The 22,645-nt window shown below is 40.6% G+C and overlaps 1 protein-coding gene across 3 annotated transcripts in view; it reads left to right on the forward strand.

Moving 5' to 3' along the window:
* The window catches only part of ENOX1 (ecto-NOX disulfide-thiol exchanger 1), a 376,541-nt gene that overhangs the window by 199,122 nt on the left and 154,774 nt on the right, over window positions 1–22,645 (forward strand). Inside the window, exon 1 of one of the 3 annotated variants that reach the window (XM_071740013.1) lies at window positions 16,903–17,132. The exons of the other annotated variants lie outside the window; for them this stretch is intronic. The gene's annotated coding sequence lies outside the window, so the exon portion shown is untranslated. Of the gene's footprint in view, window positions 1–16,902; window positions 17,133–22,645 lie in introns of those variants that run through there. 3 annotated transcript variants of the gene reach the window in all.

A 22,645-nucleotide genomic window follows, 5' to 3' on the forward strand; every position in this document is an offset into this window, starting at 1 on the left:
GCTTTGTAGAGACAGTGGGTTTGGGGAGGTTAGTGCAGGAGGCTGTGAAAGCTGCTACTGGGTGCCTGAGGCTTTCCCTTTCTATTTCTTCTAGAGAAAACCCTTTCCTTCTGCAAACTTCTCTCTTTGGGATATCAGTCTCTGAGCTCATCCCTCCTGGGACTCACAGACTTGTCTTCTCACCATCCTCCATCTTATTTTCAGTCTAGCTCATAAAAGGCAATCAGACCTCCCCAGTCATCTCCAAGGATGACTCTTGACCTCTTCAGTTGACCCAAGGAGGTATAGGAAAAGATTTAGAAAAAGGAATCACAGAGGGACCTCCTAGAGGAGGATCTTTTTCAGGATTGGGTGTGAAGGTGTTGGCTACTGAAGGGTAAGAAGAGGTCTGCCCTTCTCCACCAGGTTTACAGCACCAAAGACAAGGATGAGACTGCTTAGGTTTGAGTGGCCCATTCCCACCTTTTCAGGTTTTCTAACTCTTATCAGGCACCAAGAAAGCAGGCAGGTACCATCTAGCTGTCTACACCTGGAGCTTTTCATTAATGACACCGTGTGGATCTCAGAAATAAATTTGGTTCACAATACACCCATTGCCTCTATTCTTGGTCTTTCAATCTTCTTCTGTTAGCTTCATGGAGGGTTTTTTTAAAAATGAAAGAAATCAAGCATATCTCTGGTTCTTAACTCAGCAGTTTAACAAAAGTACTGCAAAAGAACTGGAATAGATACTGAGTAGAAATGTCCGTTGTGGTAACTATTCCAAGTAAAGCTACATTTTTGTGACAACTCCTTTGAATTACATCCATGTATAAGAGAGCTGCTCTGACAGCAGCTCTTTTTTAGAGGAAGGCAATTTCCCTCATATATGCCTTGTCAGCTGCTAACTGTGGGTGTGTAAATATAGCTGAAGTTTGGAAATAGTGCCAAACCAGCAGAGGTTTGGGCAGTTATTATTTATGGCTGAATGGATGAGATTTACCAAGCTCAGTTTGATGGTAAACGTTGCAGGGCAGGTACATTACCCAAGGTTGTGTTTGTGGAGCACTTTGGCAGTTTTATATTGATTTCTGTAATGCAGTTGTTCTTGAAACAGCTCTGTAAGTGGTGAAATAAAGCATGTAATTAATATAATAACCATAACACCATTCAGAAGCACCTCAATTCAATTCTACTCTGGTCTCACTGACCCTTTCTCCCCTCTTTGCTTTTTATGGTTGTGTCCTCCCTTTCACATCATTCTTGCATCTCATTTGGGATTTCTCTTCCTCCCACTCCATCTTTCAGCTGAACTCCCACAGGACATGGGCTTCTCCCTCCATGCCTCCAGCATGGGTGACCTCATTTGTTTGGAGAGCCTCACTTCTATTCTCTACACTTTTAACTCACACATTTATTTCTTCTTGCTTGTTTTTATCTTATGTCATCTGTGCTATGGTTCTGTTTCACATTTTCTCTCTGGTCAGTAATCTTTCTGAGCTTAGACCCTGCTTTGACTTACCTTGGCATGCTCTTGGTGTTTCAGCTTGTAATTTCTATCTGCACAAAGGGCAGGGGTTCTGCTACAGGCCAGTTCTGAGGTCCCCTTTCCCATAAAGCCAGTTGTGTCAAAAAAAGTTCATGGAGCCCTAACTAAGAAAGGTCTTAGGAGCTTTCAAAGGATATGTCTATGGATATGTCTTTCACTCCAGGTACTATAATTACATTTCTCAGCCTTCTGAGACCTTCTTATTTGACTGGAAGATCTCTTCCTCAGAAATCACGTTAAGATTTTTCTTTCTTGCTTCCATGATCTTATCTCCCTTTAGATCTTGATGTTTATGAGGTCTTCTCATCCACATAATCCAGGAAAAAAGTCACAAGGCATCTTTTCCATTGTAATTTCCATGTCTCATGTGCTAGACCCTCTATTTCGTAAAATTCAGATATACCCACTTTTTACCCCTCTTTGTACCTAAATGCATCAAAAACACAGAAGAACCCCCACCTTTTTTGCAGGAGACCTTCAAATCATTAGTTGAATTTTCATTCCGTCACAGTATGGATGTAAGAAGGTTTCATAGGAAAAAGGAAAGAAAGAAAATAAAAAGAAGAAAAAGAAAAGAAAGAAGGAAAAGAGTAAGAAGGTTTTATAGGAAAAAGACATGGAGAAATCAGCAAAAGGGAACTCCCTTCTTCAACAGTAGCTTGTTTTAGTCACGTCTAATATGATCTGTAGGACAGAGGATTGATGATATTTATGCTGTGTCTTTGCTGCATACAGGAGCAAGATTATATTGAAGCTTCAAGTTAGTAATTTAGCTTGAGTTGTCTGAAAGCTGGAATTTTGTATGCGCTCACATTTTTTGCAGATGTCTGTCACATAGCAAATATTTCTGGCTGACTGCTCTCAAAACACTGGGGGAAAAAAGAAAAAGAAGCTTGGAATAGGGAAATACTAATGACTTAGAGCCACTTCATATCTAATAGCTAGTGAGTGCACTTCTTGCTTCAAGGGAATGGAAACAACAAAACATGGAGTTTGCTTGGTGGTGGGAGAAATGAAAGAAGAAGGAATTCTGAAGAAATGCTTGCAAATTCTCTATTTGGTGGCTGAATTTTTAAAAAACAACCAAGTCACTATGTGATGATGGCAGAATTGATCTCATTATTCTGACTCAAAGAATATATTGCATTGGACAAAAATAAGAAATTATTCAGAAAATACACTCTAATATTCTCTGCTGGGTTTCAATGTCTCCAGGGACTTTTATTTTATGACTTTATCAGCTTGTCTTAAAGCCACAGAATATGTGATTCCCAGTTTCACCCTCCTATTAGTTCATGCTTCTGTCGGGAAAGTGACTCAATTTCTGGATCTAATGTGTGTATAAACAGTTTCCTTTTCTTCCTAGTCTCAAGGGAAATCAGGAAATGTCCAAAGAATAAAGGTTCAGAGATATATATGAATTCCAGTGCTGAAAGGGGAAAGTTAAGATGTATCTAAATCTTCAAGATTTAGTAAGAATTCAGTAATCAGTGTTTTGCCAGCAGTGAACTTTGGTCACTGACTGTAGTAACCAGGAAAGAACAGACTTAACAAATTCAAGCTAAACATTTTCCCTCCTGCTGTAGAACAGACAGGTGTAATGTACCTTTTAATTATAAACCAGATTATCTATCAGGACATTCAGATACTTCTCTCTGAAGCCATCAGTGTATAACCTCTGATATAATAAGAGCTGAGATGCTTAAGTTCCAGTTATGAATTTTGATGAAAAATCTTTAAATAGAAAACAGATATATCCAAATCAAACAATTCTGTGGTATAAATATTCTTTCCCCTCCTTCTGCTTTTCTTATTCATTTAAGTACACATGTAAAATAAGGAACTGATCAGAAGTCCTTTGAAACAGATTATAATCTGTCAGATGGCTTAACTGGGGTTTGGACATCACCTGTACTTTTTGTCTTTATAATAAACACTTTGGAAGTTTCTTGAGTGTTGAGGGAGCACTTGATTAACAAGAAAAAACTTAGCTCAGTCTGTTCAGCCTTAGAGAAATAATTCTGAAGGAAGATCTAAATGTTTTCTTCAGCCATCTGATTGGGACATAAGGAAGAGGAAGCCACACATTTCTTAAAATGGGAGAATGATGGGCAAGGGAACGGACAGAAGCTGCAACATGGGAAACCCCAACTGGATATTAGGGGGGAAAATTGCATTAATGTGGGGAAGTGTTGCACAAGGAGTCTGTGAACTCTCCATCCTCAGAGGTATTTGAACAGGACAGTCTTGAACAACCAGCTCTAAGCTGGGCCGTGTTTAGAGCAAGGGACTGCACCACGTTAGTGCCAAAGGTGCCATCCAGTCTGTTGTTGTGTGCTTCTATAAATTCTGTTCTTTTCATGTAGTTTTTTGTTTTCATCTAACTCTAATAAAAAGTTGAAAGATTCTGTGTGGTTTCAGAAACTACTGGATTTGCTATCACTGGCTTACACAAAGAAAGGAGTCCATGAACAGCAAAATCATGTACTATTCTCTGAAGTGTACACTTTATACATTCGGTTTATAATACCGGGTAGAAAATATATGCTTAGAGCTCACTGCTTTTATGAGCTGAGATATCTGTATCCATGAATAATATATATTTGTGGTGGGTTGTTTTCTTTTAATACACAAAGCAAATAAAAGCATTCTATGATTGCTTGGGATATTAAAATATGCCTGGTGAAAATAAGTTAATAAATGTTATTATTGCCAGAGATAGATCTGCTTTTCCATACAAATATTAGCATCTCTTTCTGCCTGTTCTATTAAACTTTACCTTAGTGGAACTATGTCTTTTTCACAGCATGCTTTTGCAATACCTTAGCCACAGAAGATTTTCTTTAGCAATTTATTAAAATCAAGATTTCTTAACTCTTCTGTCAAAAGCTGAAAATTAAAATTGATGCAGTTTGGAATATAACAGTGCTTTAAGCAATTTTCCAGTGATATGTCCCTGATTTGCTTTTGCAAATTAAGAAGTTATAAATTTCTATTTGAAATATTTTTAAAAGTTTAGTGAATGTGAAAACTTTTTAAAACTTCAACACAACACATCTGATGAGCTGAAAGTCTTTCTGCAGTTCAGCAAAATGTTTGATGTTATTGGCCTGATCTAGGTTTGTTAAAGAAACAAGAATTTCTCATAGCAGAGGAGAATAATTTCTTACCCAAAACACAATATGTTTTATAGCATGCTACAACAAAAGGTAGAATATAAATATGAAGTAAGTACATATGGAATATGAGCACAAGCTTTCATAAGACATTTTTATTTTAACTCCAGCCAGCAGCTCAGCCCCACACAGGCGCTCGCTCAATCCCCGCCACTGGGACAGGGAAGAGAATCAGAAGGGGAAAAGTGAGAAAACTCATGGGCTGAGTTAAAGACACTTTAAAAAGTAAAGCAAAAGATGTTCACCCAAGCAAAGGAGGAAAAAAAGAAATGAAAAAAATTAAAGAATTCTTTCAGTGCTTCCCATCAGCAGGCAAGTATTTATAGAATCATAGAATCATAGAATTGGCTGGGTTGGAAGGGACCTCAGAGATCATCAAGTCCAACCCTTGATCCACTACCGCTGCAGTTCCCAGCCCATGGCACTGAGTGCCACATCCAGTCTCTTTTTAAATATCTCCAGGGATGGAGAATCCACTACTTCCCAGGGCAGCCCATTCCAATGCCTGATCACCCTCTCAGTAAAGAAATTCTTCCTAATATCCAACCTAAACCTCCCCTGGCACAACTTGAGACCGTGCCCTCCTCTCCAGGAAAGCAGAGCTCTGTCATGCATAGTGGTTACTTGAAAAGACAAACACCATCACTCCAGACATTTCCCTCCCTTCTCCCAGCTTTATATGCTGAGCATGACATCATATACTCCAGAATATCCCCTTGGTCAGCCAGAGCCAGCTGTCCTGAGTTTGTCCCCTCAGAACCCCTAATGCACCTCCAGCCCCCTCGATGCTGTGCAAGCACTGCTCAGCAATACATAAAACATCCCTATGGTTTTGACACTTTTTTGAGCACAAATCCAAAGTGTAGCCCCATACAAGCTGCCATGAAGAAAATCAGCTCCATCCCAGAAAAAAAAAACAGCACAAGGAACTTTGGTAGATATGTTCTATGTCTGGAAATAGGACACACATGTCTGATCAAGGGAAAAAAAGAAAAACTGACTTCCTTAATTCTGTAGGTTCAAATGGATTGCAACCATGAGAGACACTCCAGCAGTGCTGCTGTTAGATACAAAATAACATGGAAATTGAATGATGGTCAAGAACATTAAACTGCAAAAGAAGGTAATTTTTTTTTCTAAGGATAGTTGCACCTGAATAAATCTTGTGCTCTCCTCTGAAGAACAGTAGAGAAAGCAGCACAGTACTAGTTTCACATTAATACCGTATGTGGCTATTTCTGCCTATCACATCATGCTGAGATAATTGTTGGAATGTATGTATTTATAACTAGAGTTGGGGGGTTTTTTCTATTTGGAACAGGTCTTGGACAGTTCTGCCTTCCTGGGGAGAAAGAAAAAAATATCCTGTGAACACTGATATTTTTTGTGAGAAACATGTACAGTAAAGGCCAAATGGATTTCATCAGTATTATTTACTTAGCCAGCAGGGCTGTTTATCAGTACCATATACAGATCACTCTGAGCTCATAAAAGATAATTAAATAATTGTGACCAGACTAGCAAAGTTTCACTCTTACTTTCTTTGTGAACACTGGCTTTCTTGGCTACTGAATAAAGCTTTTCACGAATAAAGCTCTGGCTTCAGAAACCAAGATGTTTTGTACAGTTTAACTTTAAGCAGCCAAGAGTGTAATTTTGGAGAGACTGGAACAATTTGTCTTCTTCCATGAAGCCTTTCTGAAGGCTTTTCATTAAAAAACGTTGATGTTTTACACACGCAGTTAACTCTTGGACAAGGACTGCTTTAAATCATATTTCATTTTCAATAGCTTTTCCTCTACCTCCTTGTTGAGCAAAAATAGGTAGCATTAATTCTGTTGCTTAGAAATGTATAATATACATATGCTTGAATCCCTATGTAAACAAAGTTACAATATTCTCAAGATCTTGCAGGTTATGAAAGCTGAAGATTGGTCCTAATTCATCATCAGGACATAAGGAATTTCCGAAAGCAGTGGATTTAGGTGCATTTAGAAAGGTTTTTTCCCTCCATATTATTGAATTGCAAACTTCAGAAGAGATGCTGTCATACACGCAAGAGCTACGTGTGTTTAAATAATGCTTATATACTTATATGCCTTCAAAAAAGGCTAGGATTATCCAAAAGTCAGTGGGAAGAATCTTCACATGTGAAGTACAGATGAAAAAAATGTACCTAGGAGACAAAAAAAAGGTCTAAGGTAGCACACAGGACAAGAGAGTACAGGTGCCCCTCAGCCAGCAGTGGAAGTCTTACTGTGTGGCTGGGAAATTGCTGCTGCCCAGGGTTGAGTAAGCAGTGGGCAACACAGAGCTGAGCCTTACAGGAATGTATGAAGTGCATTCAGACACAAAATTAGGATAAATATCTTACTTCTACCCATGGCTTCCTTGCCAGGCTATCCTCCTTTCCCTTTTCTTTCCACTGTTTTACAAGCAATGGCTGCTTTTCAGAGTAGGGAGGGAGGTTCAGCTATAGGTTTTTCCCCCCTTTATTCTATTTGCTTACTCTGTAGATCTGATAATCATCTCCCTATTGTCTGGACGTTGTGTTTCTGTACAGTTAAATTGTGTTCACAGCCTGTTTGCTATCTGTGTTGCCAGATGACAGTGTCCTCAGCACACACCTCCACAGCATGATTATGCTTTGGGAATACCCTTCCACAGCTAAATGTATAGAATATATACCTTCTGTTACATCCTGTGGGATTTCCTCTGGGGTCCAAAGCCATGGCTTTCAGGAGGGAGATAGGCAGTGCTTCTTCATTCTGAGGCCACAGTTTTACAGGGGCAAGAGGCCACTGTGGCATTAGGAGCTCTTGGAACACCTTGACTTGTTAAAGATGGATGCTTTGTGATGAGAAATTATGCTGCCAGACAGGAAATTAGTGATTGATGTAAGATGGAGTGTAGTAGATTGTAATTGTGCCAGCAAGATACAAGGTGATACTTCGAGTGTAATTTTAACAGTATTTAAGTAAGTGGATTCACCACCACTATCCTAACCTAAGTACATATAGAAGAATTGCAAAATACAAGCTCTCATTATTGCTAAGTTGCCTGTGCTGTCAGTGACTGACTTGGAGATGGGGCAATTGATTTGGAGCTGGTCTAAAACTGCTTGATTTACAAACTGAATTTTAAATCTTTTCCCGTTGTTCCCCTTTAACACAGGCAGGGGAAGGCAACTCCTCTGTTCAGTGCTGCAAGGTTCCCTGTATAAGGAGAAGATGACATATTTTATCCAGTCACTGTGATATCACTGTGTCATTTCTCTCTGTGTGTAGCAATTAAAGAAAAGTGAATCATTTACTCGACAAATTCAGTCTCTGGTTGTTCCTATGGAAGTATTATTATCTGTAGTTAAGTTTTTGTTTGAATTGCCCGATAGCAGGTTTGTCTCATCACCTCAGTGGCTGACAAGCTGTAATTAGGTATCCTTCTTGTGCACGGTGCTAGCAAAAGAAAGTGCAGAGAGCCAATTCCTTCTCTGGTTTGTTTGATTACCTTTGTGTGCTGGCTCCAAAGGATTTTGGGAGCCCAGCCTCCCTTGCTTTGTAAAGCTGCATAAATCCCGTATCAATTATACCTCCTATTCTGGAAGCAAATCATGGAGTGTACAGGCTTTGAATTTGCTTTGCATGACTATTTGTAGAAAGCAAACAAAAGGAGCTTGCATTCAGCCACAATAAATTTATTGTTAATTTGATGTGAATATTTATAACTTTCTTTTTGCTATTTGCCTGACACTACTAGCAATTAATTTGGTATTCAGTTAATTCTGCTCATTCTATGCCTGGTCAGAATTTTCCGTCCCTGTGTTTCCAATACATTTTCTACACACTACTTTGTTCTTAATGCCTTTATAGCTTGTTTATTGGAAACAGGTTTTAAATTATTTTTCAGCGGTGTTGGAGACCTGATTTAATGAGCAATTGTTAGATGTACCAGGGAGACACATTCACCTGATTAATGTGATAGTTAACTGAGCAACAAAATTGCCTCCTGAAGAAACAGCTGTACACAGAGTTGAAGCAGTAAGAAAGTTTGAGGGAATGTGAGGAAAATATCCAAAGAACAAAAATTAAAAATTGAGTACTGAGCAAGCTGAAGGTTAAGTATAAATATACAGGGCCAATGGGTTGGTTGGTCTGTTAGTTATGTGCATGTGCTCACACACAAGTCTGTATTTATTAGCAGACAGTTTATCCAGGCTTGACTGAAAGATACAGCATTGCAGTGACAGGATATTCAAGGACTGTAGAATAAAATTAGGGGGATGGCTGCTTCATGGGGAGATGAAACTGTGTCATAGCCAGCACTTTAATTGCATGGAGTGTTGGTGTCCAGCTTCAGTGCTAATATGTGCTTTTGGAAAAAGATCCACCCTTTGGGAAACAGAGTGGAAGGGAGGAGAGAAGTTTGACACTCTTTACTTGGCAGAGCTTGCACTGAGATATTTATTGTATTACTGACTTGCTCCTATCAGCAGCACTTATGTTCTCAGTTTGCAGGCTTGTGGTCAGCTTAAAGCATCAGACTAGCATGATCACCTCAGACTTTTAGCACAAAATAGTTGCACTCATTCATTTGGATGGCATCTTCCCTCCTCTTTACAGGCAGTGTTTGCAAAGGAAGATGTCACAGTGGGGAGGGGGCAGAAATTCATGACTAGATCACTGGGTTTTGTTCCTGTAGGGGATTGTGACATCCACAGAGAGAAGAACTAAAACATTAGTGGAGATGTGGTGTACTGAGGCCAAAAAGTAGCAAAGCAGCAGACACAGCTAGAAGAGGAGAGATGAAGTGTGAATATTAGAGGAAACATAACTCAGCTGGTTTCCCTCATGTAGTTTGCAGCTTTGCTTGTATGATAGATATCTCCTCACAAGACTGAAAACACAGAATGTTTCAAAGTCATAGCATGGTGTAAACCATCCCAGTTGCAAACTTACTGGACCCCTTATAGATCAACACAAGCCCCCTGCTTTCAAGTCTGGGTTGGTGGGTTTTTTGTGTTCCTGCTCACTTACATCAGTGAGGGCAGGAGCTTTTCTTTCCAAAAGGAAAGGTGAGCCAGCTTTTTGTATGGGAAGTTACATTCTTGCTCACATTCTTTTATCCAGATGAAAGCTGTACAAAGAACTCAACATGGGAAAGCCAAGTGGCCTTCTGTGCCATGCAATCACTTCGGGAGCAGTAGGGAGAAAACTGATAAGATAATTTGCCAAGATCAAAACTGGGTGAACCTGGGCTACACAAATTACTGGGACTTCAAGAGATTTTGAAGAAAATAGAGAAAAATGAGAAGGCAATTTAACTACACCTATTTGGAAGAGCAAAATTCTCTTGTGAGTGATGAGCACCCTGCATCACCTTCACCGGTTCAGCTCATCCCCATTATGACAAGTAACTTGGACAACTCTTTGCAAAATGTTTTTAATTCCTTGCCTGGCTAACATGATGGACATATAAATTACTTTAATTATGCTTTGAATGCTTATTTCAAAGCCAGGAGGGATGCTGGTCTGATGGTTAGTGAATCAGGCTAGAATTTAGCAGATCTGGAGCAATTTCAAATTCCTGTCATAGTCGTGCTTCAGCAGGTCTTTAGCAGGTAACTTTTTTTGTGTGTGTGTCTGCACCTCATTTTCTTGTCTGCAAAAAGGAAATAATGATCTTTATGTTGTACCTGTGCCATCCTGCCTTACTAATACAGCTGGTAGGATTTCTGGGGATGTGTATGTGCCTTGGCTCAGCAGTGCTCCAGCCCTTCTGGACCAGGCTTTTGCCTTGCCTGGCTGGAAGGAAAAGTTTCAAATGATGTGTGGGTTTGGGTTTTACTTACCTTTTGTTGTCTTTTGTATAGCACCTTCCTTAGACCTATTTCGTGGAAGACCTGGGGTGCTGGAGTCAGCTTGGTGGTTGTGCAGGACAGCTCTGAGTATTTCAGATTGCTTTGTGACAAACCTAAGACAGGCCCCCCTTCAATAGACTGCCCGAGCACATGCTTAATCCCTGCCTATGCAACAAAAGCCTTAGACATAAACATGTTCCAAAGTGTTTTGCTATAGATGGGTGAGCTCCAAAATGTACTGCTTTGCTTGCTAGATAAGGTTTGGTATTTCTCTCTGAAAGACCTCCTAGGACAGACACACTGGCACTGCCTGCGATTTTAGGTAAGAGACTTGACACTTTACTATCTATGTGGGCAGCCAAAGTAGAAAAAAACAGAAAATATATTTCTAAATTGCTTCTTGACATGTAAATACAGTGTTATAATTTGCACATGTATTATAGATTAATTCTATCAAGCTAAATTATCTGATGGCAACCTCTAAGGCTAATCTTGTGTCCTTTATTTTTCAAAACCAACAACAACCATCTGCTGAATGATATACTGAATTGTTGAGTCCAAGTTTTGTTTTCCTTATATACAATTTTAAAAGCATATCAAGATAAGAGAGTTGAAGTGGTATGTTACACGTGCCAATGCAGAGAGTTCTCGTTTTTTTCTAAGAAAACCCTCAAACGATTTAAGAAACTGCTGATGTAAAAAACAGAAAATAATATATTACATTATCATCTTTGAAAACTTTGTGAGTTTGATGTAATTTAACAGCCAACCAACAACTTGCCATAAACCTAAGTGCTGTGCAGCTGATAAGTAGTGACAGAAAAAGTGGGTGATCCAAAGTACAGGCAGTCAAAGCATCCCATCCTGCATGTATCAACACCTGTATAAATCACGTATAAAACTATCAAACCTGGGCTTTTTAAATTGTCTGAGACAGACTAATGTATGAAGCAAATGCAGAAGTCAAAGTCTGCAAAAGAAACTCCTGTATAACAACATGTATATGCACTTGTGTCTGTCTATGTATACATACATATATGTACTTAAACACTGTGTGGTATCTATTCAGACCTGATACACAAGTGTGAATGGTGAAAGTGCTTACAGTGACCTTCTGAAAAGATCCTGGCCAGAACTGTGGAGCCCTGTTCCCTCACCTCTCTTCTCAGACTTACCAGTCACGTTTGTAAAGCTCAGCCCTTCACTAGCAGCATGCTGAAAGGAAAATTTGGCAGGCTCTCTCTGTAGCTGGGGCCCTTTCCATAATTTACTTGGTACAGATATAGTCCTCGGCAGTTCCTGAAAGAGATTCAAATCCCTCCTTTCCATCTTCAACTCTTGTATTTTTTCCAGGTGAACACTTTGCAACTCCACAGAAGTAGATAGATATTTGTGGAAAAAAAAAAAAAAAAAAAAAAAAAAAAAAAAAAAAAAAAAAAATATATATATATATATATATATATATATATATTTTGTTTTTATTATTTTTTTTTCCCCCAGGACCTATGTATGACCATTTCTGGTAGCAGACATGTAACAGAAACACAGTTGCCAACTGCAGCTGCCTCTTTCTTTTAATATGGGAAAGCATTTTGTTGAGATGGGAAAACCAAATGAATAGAATCCGCCAGTCCCAGACACCTCCTGTCTGCAAGCATCCCCACCCTGGGGATTTGGGCAGTGTTACTGACTCAGGGGAACAGGTTTAGAGGAGCCCTTTGTTGAAGTATTGGCAGCACATCACTGGACTTGCTGCTGCCGCAGATGGAGCGCTTTGCCGAGCAGATGGATTCTCAGCTTTCTGAAAGAAAGGGAAGGTACTTGATGTACCATGGTGGGAAAGGAGGGGGGATATTCCAGGCATATGGAAAGGCAGGGAAGAAGGCACGTTCTGCACTTTTTGGTGTACTTTTGGAGCCCAGCAATCTATCTCTGGGAAACTTGTTGGGAAAGCGTAAGCACAGCGCTCTGTGAGAGGGTGAAGGGACTGGAACAGACATGGAGGAAGTAATTTGCACAGAAGTAATATAAATGGAGTCTAGAAAAGTCTGTTCTCCTGAGCACAGAACTCAGTATCAGGGATAGGGAAGTGCTCCTGCCCAGTATCAGCAGTGAACTCTATTACGGCACAGGACTAGTGCCTAAACAGCACAACTGAAACAGAGGACTGATTAATATTTTAAGGTCTATTGTGTTGTGAAAGAGGCCAGAGATAAGTGTTACCTGTCACTGTGAAGCCAGGAATCCCCATTTTCCCATAGTGTATGCATCGGTTTTGAACTGTGGCAGCACAGTTTGTACAGTAACATTGTTCAGACACTGTATTGCCTCTTTCCTTGAGCTCTTCTTCCTCCCCTCCTTGCTTCCCCAGCTTGTTCATACCTCACTTCCATTTTAATTGCTAGGGCAGGATCAGTTCTGTGCAGCAGCCAAAAGCCTGCAATCCTATCTCAGTATGGTGTTATTGACCTTATAATAACCATCCAATATCTGAAGGAGGCCTTGAAGAAAGCTGGGATAGGGATTTTTACATGGGTGTGTAGTGAGAGGACAAGGGGAAATGGTTTAAAACTTGAAGAGGGGATATTTAGGTTGGACATGAGGAAGAAATCCTTTCCTTTGAGGGTGGTGAGACACTGGAACAGGTTGCACAGTCAAGTTTTGGATGCCTCTTTCCTGGAAGTGTTCAAGGCCAGGTTGGATGGGGCCTTGAGCAACCTGGTTTGGTGGGAGGTGTCCCTGCTCATGCTGGGGGGTTGGAACCAGATAATCTTTAAGGTCCCTTCCACCCCAAACCATTCTATGATTTTATGATCTGCTCCAACATTTACTGCTAAAATCTCCCTGCAGTTGCCAAGTGGAGTGTGATAAGGAAGCAGTGTGAACTGAAAGGAGTGATTGTATTTTGATGTGTGTTATCTCACTACAACTTTTCTGTCACTTCACACACACACACACACACACACAGTGGTAAGAGAAATTGTAATTTATTCCAGTACGATTTAGGATATGATGACATTGGACTTCAAACTTTACTTTTACCTCTTAGCTTAATTGGACAACTTCAACAATTCTTGTATGCAGATGTTAAAGCTGCTTAGCAATAGTAAGGATGCCAAAGACCTTGGGGACCTAGATTTTCTGAGAAAGAAGTGAACGTGATAAAGGGCAAAAATGTCAAGGGAAAAAATTAACTTCTTTCAAAGTGTGATTCGATGCTGAAAGCAACTATGCAAAAATATAATTTTCTTAAATCATAGCTCTGGTGCTTGTTCATACTCAGGCTTTTGTCTGCAGCAACAGAAAAATCTTTTTCCTGAAAAGTAAAGCAAACTGGATTATGTGCCCACTTGTGCATTAACTGAGCTCCATTTTGCAGGACCTAATTCTCAGGGAGGCTCTGAGATAAAGGAAACAAGGAATCCCATCATTGAATTTTAGTATGAACATTTTTTCAGATCATTGTGCTTGGATCTCTGCCAAGTTTCAGCCCTGTAATAAATTAATTCCAACTCACACAAAAGGAAAAAAAAAAAACAGCCAACAACAACTTCTACAAAACAAAAACACTGGACAATTTTTATGGGGAAACAAGTGGCCACGAATAATTTATTGGAAAAGTAATTATCTCTAAAAAGAGTGGGCTCTTCTAGTTGGAAGTGATGACAGTTTTTAGCCTTACTACAGGTAGTATAGGACGAACACGAACATTTTGCTTCACCAACTTAGTTAAGTAGAATATGATGTTGCTTCCTCTTGTTTCTTCTTACACTCATGTCATGGTTTAGGCCCAGCCAGTACCAACCCGGCCACTCCTTGCAACCTCAACCCCCACTGCGGGACAGGGAGGAGAAAACCCACCCAGAGGCTCCTTAATCGAGACAAGGACAGGAGGATTGCATTCCCCAGTTATAGAGACAGGCAAAAAACAGACAGGTTCAATTTAGGAAGAAAAAACTCATTTAATCTACCAGGAGAAAGAGAAAACATGGGCAGATCTTAATACCTTCCCGCCACCCCTCCTTTCTCCCCAGTCCCGGGTCGCTTCGCTGCCGCCTCCCCCTCAGGGCACAGGGGAGGGGCAGGGGGGGTTTAGGGTCAGTTCCCCACACGCTGTTTCTGCCGCTCCTTCCTCCTCAGGGGGAGAACTCCTCAGATTCCTCCCCTGCTCCAACGCGGTGTCCCTCTCATGGCAGAGAGTCCTTCAGGAACCCCTCCGCCATGAGTCCCTCCCACAGGTGCAGTCCCTCAGGCACAGACTGCTCCAGCCCGGGCTGCACACAGAGTCACGGCTGCTGCGGGAACAGTCACCTCCTCTGAGACGGGCTCCTGCATGGCTGCAGATCCACATCTGACCCTCCCCATGATCCCGCACAGGCTGCAGCTCCACGTCTGCCCACCCGTGACACTTCAGGGGCTGCAAATCCACATTTACGCCTCCATGGTCCTTCAAGGACTGCCCCACCGTGCTACTCCAATAGCCTGACATCTCACCACAGGCTGTGGGTAAATTTGTATTTTTGCAGTTCCATTTCCCCTTTCTTGAGTATGTTACTCGCAGAGGCACATCCAGCTTTCCATATCTGCTCAGCCTTGGGCAGAGGTGGGGCAGGGGTTGGATCTGGGGGAGCTTCCACCCCTGTGCTCCCCCCGAGCCTTCCAAAACACCCCTTTCCCTACCCCAGGACACCCCAGTACTGCAATTGAGCCTAATTCCCTCTCTCCGTGGCAAAATGTAATCTGGCTGCCACAGGACCTGTGAAATTCATGGAGGTGATGAGCTAGGGCCTGCTTTCTGCATTGTATGCCTGGCTTTATTGAATCTCTAGTCACCCTCAGATAATAAATATTTCATATGTTGGACAGGTGAAAGGTTTCACTCAGTTGCAGATCTGCTTCCAAGGCAACAGATTCCTGTCACTTGAACAATTTAAAAATATTTTAAAACAAAGCTTGTTTTCTGGTTTTCTCCATGATTTTATGTGTAAAGCATTATCTCTCTCCCTCCTGTCCTTTCTACAAGCAGATACAGAAAAGCCGATAGCATTAGCAAGTAATTCTAAACAATTTATAACCTAAATATATTTTCTTTCCCAGTCGAGATGGGATGAAAAATGCCATTTCATTTTACAAGCATAAAATAAATACCTAGAGATATGAAATTGCCTGGCTTTGCATCTATAAATACTCCCTATGTGAAAAATGTATACAAACACAGTACTACATTATGCTTTACAGTACATTTCTCTGCTATGATGAGTGTTTCCTCAATACCATTGTCCAGTTATTCTGTTGCAGAGTTGGAGGGGATTCTGTTTAGTTTTGTTTTGTTTTATTGTGGGGTGGGAGAAGTACAACAGGTCTGTCTTTGAGAAAAATTACCAAGAAGATTGTAAATAAAATGTCTTCAGCCAAGTCTGATCTCTGCCAATGGCAGTGCTTGTGACAAATCTTCTGGAAAATATCTTCTGGATCCTTTACATCTTGCAGCTGAATGAGGTCTTCTGAAGTATAGATTTGCTTGTTCTTCCTCTGCACATTTCCAGTCATAATGGGCAGCTGCTCTCTCTCCTTCTTCCAAGCCCTACCCACATCTGGACTTTCTGACTGGTGCTGTACTCCATGCCCAGGTTCAGGCCAGTGTCTACATCCACAGCTAATGACACCAACAAGCCCTTCCTTTCCTGCCTGTTGCATCAACTGTGATTAAAGAAGGAATCTGCTGGAGTGGTGGGGAAATTTTAGTAGGTAGACTCCAAGTAAAGGGATTTTCTGCCACCACATAGTAGTCTCAGAGACACTTTTACCTGCATCTGACCTTCTGCACCTTGATGCAATTATGGCAGAATGGTGGCTTTTGTCCAGAAGGCACGCTGTTGTTTCAGGAAATTAGGTGGAGAACACATCTTGTGCTGACATTCACTGGTTTTAGATATTCCTATGATGATCTGTGCATAGACGGCTTATCTGATTTCTCAGCCCTTTCTTTCTACTTACTGTACAGGTGCTTTTTTCTGGTGCTCTATTTGGGAACCAGGAGGACATTCTAGATCATTTCAGAAAGACTGCCATATAACATCCACCACGGCTGGTTTACATTTAAGGGGGAGATAGGATGTGGGTACAGCTTCCGATAGGCGTCTTTGTGCCTGGTAGCTCCATGCCTGAGCCCCCTATTAGAAAGAAACCAACTGTATCTGACCTCTCAGCCCTCTCAGTTCTGTTTCCAGACTTAGAGGTTTTAGCCAGCAGGTCTCTGGTTAACCCCTCCTCGCTGTTGTTTGTTTCCTGCCACTCACAGACACACCACTGAGCGTTAAGTGTGTGAACTCAAAGACGCTCCCTCTCTCCTGTACAGTCTTAATAGCAAACAGGCACGAGCCGGGCTTCTCCAGGCTGGATTATTTCTACCTAAGAAATACAGGCTTCAGGAATATGCCCTTTTTCTCACCCTGTTCAGGCTGCATTAAAAGCATCCGCTTCAAGGAACTACAACTGTGTTTATTCGAGTGTAGAATTTGGAAGTAGTGCCGGGATCCCTGCCACAGCGCGCCTGAACCGTGAAACCCAGGTCAGTTCCATTTTTTGGTTTTCATGTACTGGCACAGCACTGCAGTGGTTTGAGCTTCCAGGTCTCTGTGGGAGTAATACTTATTTTAACATGCAGAAAACATCATATTTGCTTTCATAACCTTACCCCTTGGTTTTGGGGCGTTTTTTTTTTGTTTTTTTTTTTTTTTTTTGTACTACTAAAACAAAATGTCAGGGTGGCATGTCAGTAGACACAATGCATTCAATAGGGATCGTGCTGACAAGCTTGAAAACTAAATGCTGGCTTTTAAACAGGTAAGAACAGCTCTCAGGTTTTCCTTCCTTCCCACCATGCTGTCCCTGGACCTGAGGGGACAGCTGTGCTCGATCTGCCTTTTGGTTCTGTCACTGTGACTGCTGGCTGTTGCACTATATAACATTCTCTTGGGCTATGGCAGGATAACAAGTTTCAATCACTGCTCACTGAGGCTGACCTTGTGACTTAAAGACCCCTTAGTTTTGTCAGTGAATCAACCCCTTCTCTGTCTTCCAGCCCTCTGTGGTATTAGGGATTTTGTGGCTTTGTCATATTGCTTGAGAAAGAGGTGCTGGGTCAGCTATTGCACTGTCTGCAACTGATGGGTGATGTTTTTAGGGTTGCCTGGAGTACCTTCTAAGGAGGCTGTATTTGTTAGTAAGTCTACTCTAGATCTCCAAATTTCACCCAAGCTGAGTTTGCTTTTTTGAATTTTCATGTGCATGTTCTTACACTGAAAGGTGAATTTGCATAGTGACAGTCAAAGGTAGCAAGATTTGCTATCTGCAATGTTAGTTACCCAAAAATGTATACTGGATGACTCTATTTGAAGGTGCAGGATTCTTTGTCTGCTTATTGGGAAAATAATAAGGCAGCAGTGCTTCGTGCAAAGAAATTTGTTTGTGTTCAACAGTGGTGTGGTTCTGGCTTCCCTTTAATTTCTGTTCCCTGGTTGCATGCTTTGATGTAGTTAGAGTGCTCTTGGAGTAAGTGTGCCTCTCAGTGAAGGTTATGCTGCTGTCATTTTTTCTTTTTATGTTTCCAATGATGGGTGAAGAATAATTTGGAAACTCAAACATGGGCTTTTTATCACCCAGAAATCTGAAGTTAAAACCTTTTTTCCCTTCAACACCAAATATGAATCCAGAGAGAAAATATCATCTCCAGCCCCAAGTCTTCTTTGACTCTTCTGTGGTAAATTGAGTTACTCTGCTTCTAAGCACGTTTCCCTTCTTTCAGCTTTTCTTTCTTTGTGCATTTTAGGGTAAATCTGCAACAGCTGAACTGAATAGAGTCAGGATAATGCTCTGTGATCTTCCTGCAGCAGAAAAATTTGCATGAAAAGATAAATACCTTTTTTAGGTATTATATTTACCAAAGACAATGGGGAGATAAGTTTTGAGTGACTGAAAAGTTCATAACTGCACCATTAATGTTTAATTACTGTTGGCAGCCAAGAAGTGACTTTCTGGATTAACCAAGCACTCTGCTTCAGGGTTGTGCATAGGTGGCAGAATGTGATAAAGCTGGTGAAACCTCACCTCTGGGAACATGTAATGGGATCTTTCCTGTGATATGCAAATTACACTGCCAAGTCACTGTATAAACAATTCATGGGAGAAGTGGTGAGAGGTGGTTAAATAGCTGGATCACATAGCAAAGATGAAATCCATCACCAGGAATGGAAAAAATGCAGCAAAAGACTGGTTTTGCCTTTAAATATAAATAAACAATTTGAAAATCTTTGCCCAAAGCATCTAGTTGCACTACAGAATAAATAGCATATGGTTTATCACAACTGTTGGTGTTCTGAGTAAACGAGCATTTAGGAAACTGGTGTGTATAGAATCTGTGAAAAACAAGACTTTTTCTAGTACAAGTAATCTAGCCAATGATGCCACTTTTGTTGTTAATTTTCAGGCAGAAGGCATGCACTGCTTACTTTTCAGTGATAAACCCAATCCTTCCGTTTCTATTCTAAGCATGAGCAGTGATCTCAGGCAGCCCAGCAAAACATATTTCAGGGTCACATGCAGCCATAGATCAATGAGTGTGAGCAAACCTTATTGACACCAACAGAAGCTGAGCTTGTGGTTTCAGTCTGGGTCTCTACTTTTTCTGCTTCATACCGTATGAGAAAAGGATTCCAGCTAATAGCCCTCCTCCAATAAATCAAAGATTACTCTTTCACAAATGGCATTGAAGCCCTCATTGACATTGTGTCCAACTGCATTTTTTTTCCACAGAGGTCAGTCCCTGTAGCTCTTGGTTTCCCTCAGCCCTTTCCTCTCTCTGCTGCTCATTTTGTATCTACTGTGGCTCAGCTGAAGCCAACTGAGAAGCCCCTGATCACCTTCAGTGGGAACTGGATCATGCATCCTAAGGGGCCAACAGTAAAAAATTCAAGAAGACAGCAGGGAATATTAAAGCATCATGAGGCACAGGAATATTTTTGGCCTGTGACTTTCTTTTCTCTTGCTATGTAATAAGAATGATACTCTAGGGAGAGTTGTACAGTAATAGTAAACAGATCCTGCATTCAACAAATGTATCAATTTCTGTTCTATGTTTAATCACCCATGAAGCTATGTCAGATGCTTTTCCACCAGGAACAATATCTCCTAATTAACTGTAATTAAGGTATATTATAGAAACAGGATGTGAAACTAGATGGATCTGTCTCTTGATATTTCAAATTTGGATATTTTTTCTGCCAAATCTCTCAATATACTTCAATTAATGGTAACAGAGGCCAAGCCATTCTCAGTGATGGATCTGCACACATGTATCTTAGTATGGGAGAGATGAGATGGAACATGAATCTTTCCACTGTTAAAATCCCTTTAGAAGCAAGCATAGACTCAAATTAAGGTGAATTTTCTGGCCCAGATGCTGAATACCAGGAAGACAAATGGCAAACCTTGATTGCCTTATGCTGGAAAGTGCAAAAGTGTGCTGTTGATTACACAAAAATCTGGTACCTTGTCTGTATGTTCTTCAGAGGATCTGTTGCCAGATCACATGACATCTCTTTTTGTTCACTGAGAAACCATGCATGCTGTCCATGCAGTATTCAAACAAGCAAATTTTTAAGTGGAGTGCCCAATGAAGGGGGTAAATTATCATCTAGAAAATTGCTGCTTCTTCTCTGAGCTGTGGTGAGCATCAAGGCTTCACCAACTGATAAGCATTTGGAGAGCTAATCAATAGTTAAGCTTAAGATTAACTCTAATCTTTGTATGGGTAGTTTACTAATTAAGACTTTGTAAACTGGTCCTGAATGAAAGGGAATTGAAAGCTTAAAAGAGAAAATTTCCTGGCTCAGGTGTTTCTGAACATGTAATTAAACTGAGTATGCTGCTCCCTTGCCCCTAACCACCATTGTCCTAAAGAAGATTAACAACATGGAAATTCTACCAAGGCTGAAATCTTGTTTGTAACCCAAAATACAGACTAACACAACCATGTGCTACAACTCCATCTGGTGACTCCTCCCAAACTTGATGATGTTTCACTCCGTGCAAGAGATTCTCTTCACAGTGTCAACAACCCATGGGACTTGGGGAGGAGTTCACTATTTCAAAGATGAGAGCAGATGAAACAGAGTTTCTGCAGTGTTTACTACAGGGTATAGATATTTGCCTGGAGTAATCTATTGCATGTCATAAAGCATATGGAATCAGAAGGTCTTGTGTACAACACTGAGAAAAAAAGATGAAAAGCATATCTACCATACTTTTCCACTGAGCTGCTCTATTATGACCAGAATTTCTGGTTGAACAACATAATCATAATCCTGGGATTTTATTTTTTTTATTTATTTTTTTTTTTTAAATTTATTTTAGCTACCTCAGGTCCCTGTAACCTGCTAAAGAAAATATTTCATAGATTTGTTTAAATCCTGTTCCCAAGCACAATTTTGTTCCCAGTTAAATCAGTTATCTGATTTAGAAACTACGTGATTACAAACTTTCAGTTTTCTTTTAAGATACCAGTAAACTGGTTTTTTTAAGTCTCAAGTTTTGTTTGCATTTTATGTGCCCATACTCGCTTGATCACACATGGGAAATATTTTTTAGACTGCTGCCATGCACGACTAAGAAAGGAGTTGCAGATAGAACAAGATGAGACACAGGCTGTAATTTACACCTGACAGTGTGTGAATTTCATTGTGAGTGCTTCTAAAGGAAATTTCCTATTTTCTCCACATTCAGATAGACAGTGATTCCATCAGAAATTATGATCATTGACTTTTTTTCTTTGTTCTACTCTGCTTTGGTTTTGATTTTTAATAGGAAAAAAATATATTCTCTGACCTAATGCAATCTTGAGTAACCTAAAGGCCCAGGTCATGGTTTTGTGATGCTGCACATAACCAATAGCAAAGAACAGCCTGACTAGACAAAATAATTAAGGTGTGGGATAAAGAACATATTATCATACCATTTCATGGGTGAGAGCTCAAGGCTCAGGCAGTGTAAATTATTTGTCCACCATCTATTGCAGATTTATATGAGGAACAGGAATCTCCTAGATCCCTGTACAGCTGCTTTTCCATTTCTTGAGAACTTAACAGCCCTTACTTGTTTTAGATGAACTGCAATTTTGAATAGTTTGGAAGACATTTGGAGACAGAGGAGGCCTATTAGTCTTTACTACTGAAAGAAATATTGGCAGGCAATTAAAAGCATAATAAATGGGACCCATTCAAACTACTCCACTTGCTGTTGCTCTGAGCTTCAAGCAGGAAGGTACACAGAGGTCACATAACCTGGTCACTTTTGTATCACAGGCCACTAGTGTCACCCAGGCACTCCTAAAGTAAACCACATATTTTAAACAAAAAGACATCAATCTCACAAGATGCTTTCTATTCGGACTGTAAATTCAAAGGACAGGGCTTTGTTCTCTACATGCATCTGCTTTGCATCTGCAGTAGTATCACCTGAATAAACAAGGGCAGTTCATACTCTTGTCAGTTCAATCCCTTGCATAACCACAATAATTTTGATTAATTTCATACCTTGAACCTTATAAGAAGAAATAAACCATTAAGAGCATGAGCAGAGGTGGTGCCAAAGAGTCATGGACACAGACCCCAGCACCTCGTTCTCCTTCCTGTGTGCCAGAAGACCTTGGTGCTGCTGTAGGGAGGATATCAAGTGACATTGGGGCAAGCTGGACCATAAGAAGTTCCACAAAAATATAAGGAAAAGCTTTTTCACTGTGAGAGTGACAAAACACTGGGACAGGCTGCTGAGTTAGGTTATGGAGTCTCCTTCTCCGTAGACATTCAAACCCCATCTGGACATGTTCCTCTGAAGCCTACCACAGGTGATCCTGCCCTGACAGAGGGGTTGGACTTGGTGATCTTTTGAGGTCCCTTCCAATCCCTAACATTCTGTGGTTCTGTGAAATTCAGAGGGAAACTGCTCCATCCCAATGCCCTTTACACAGGCTGTGTCCTCTGCACATTCAGGAGGTGAAGTTAAGATTTAGTCCCAGGAGAGCATGGT

The sequence above is a fragment of the Heliangelus exortis genome, chromosome 1 (genome assembly GCF_036169615.1).
Source record: "Heliangelus exortis chromosome 1, bHelExo1.hap1, whole genome shotgun sequence".
NCBI lineage: Eukaryota > Metazoa > Chordata > Aves > Apodiformes > Trochilidae > Heliangelus > Heliangelus exortis.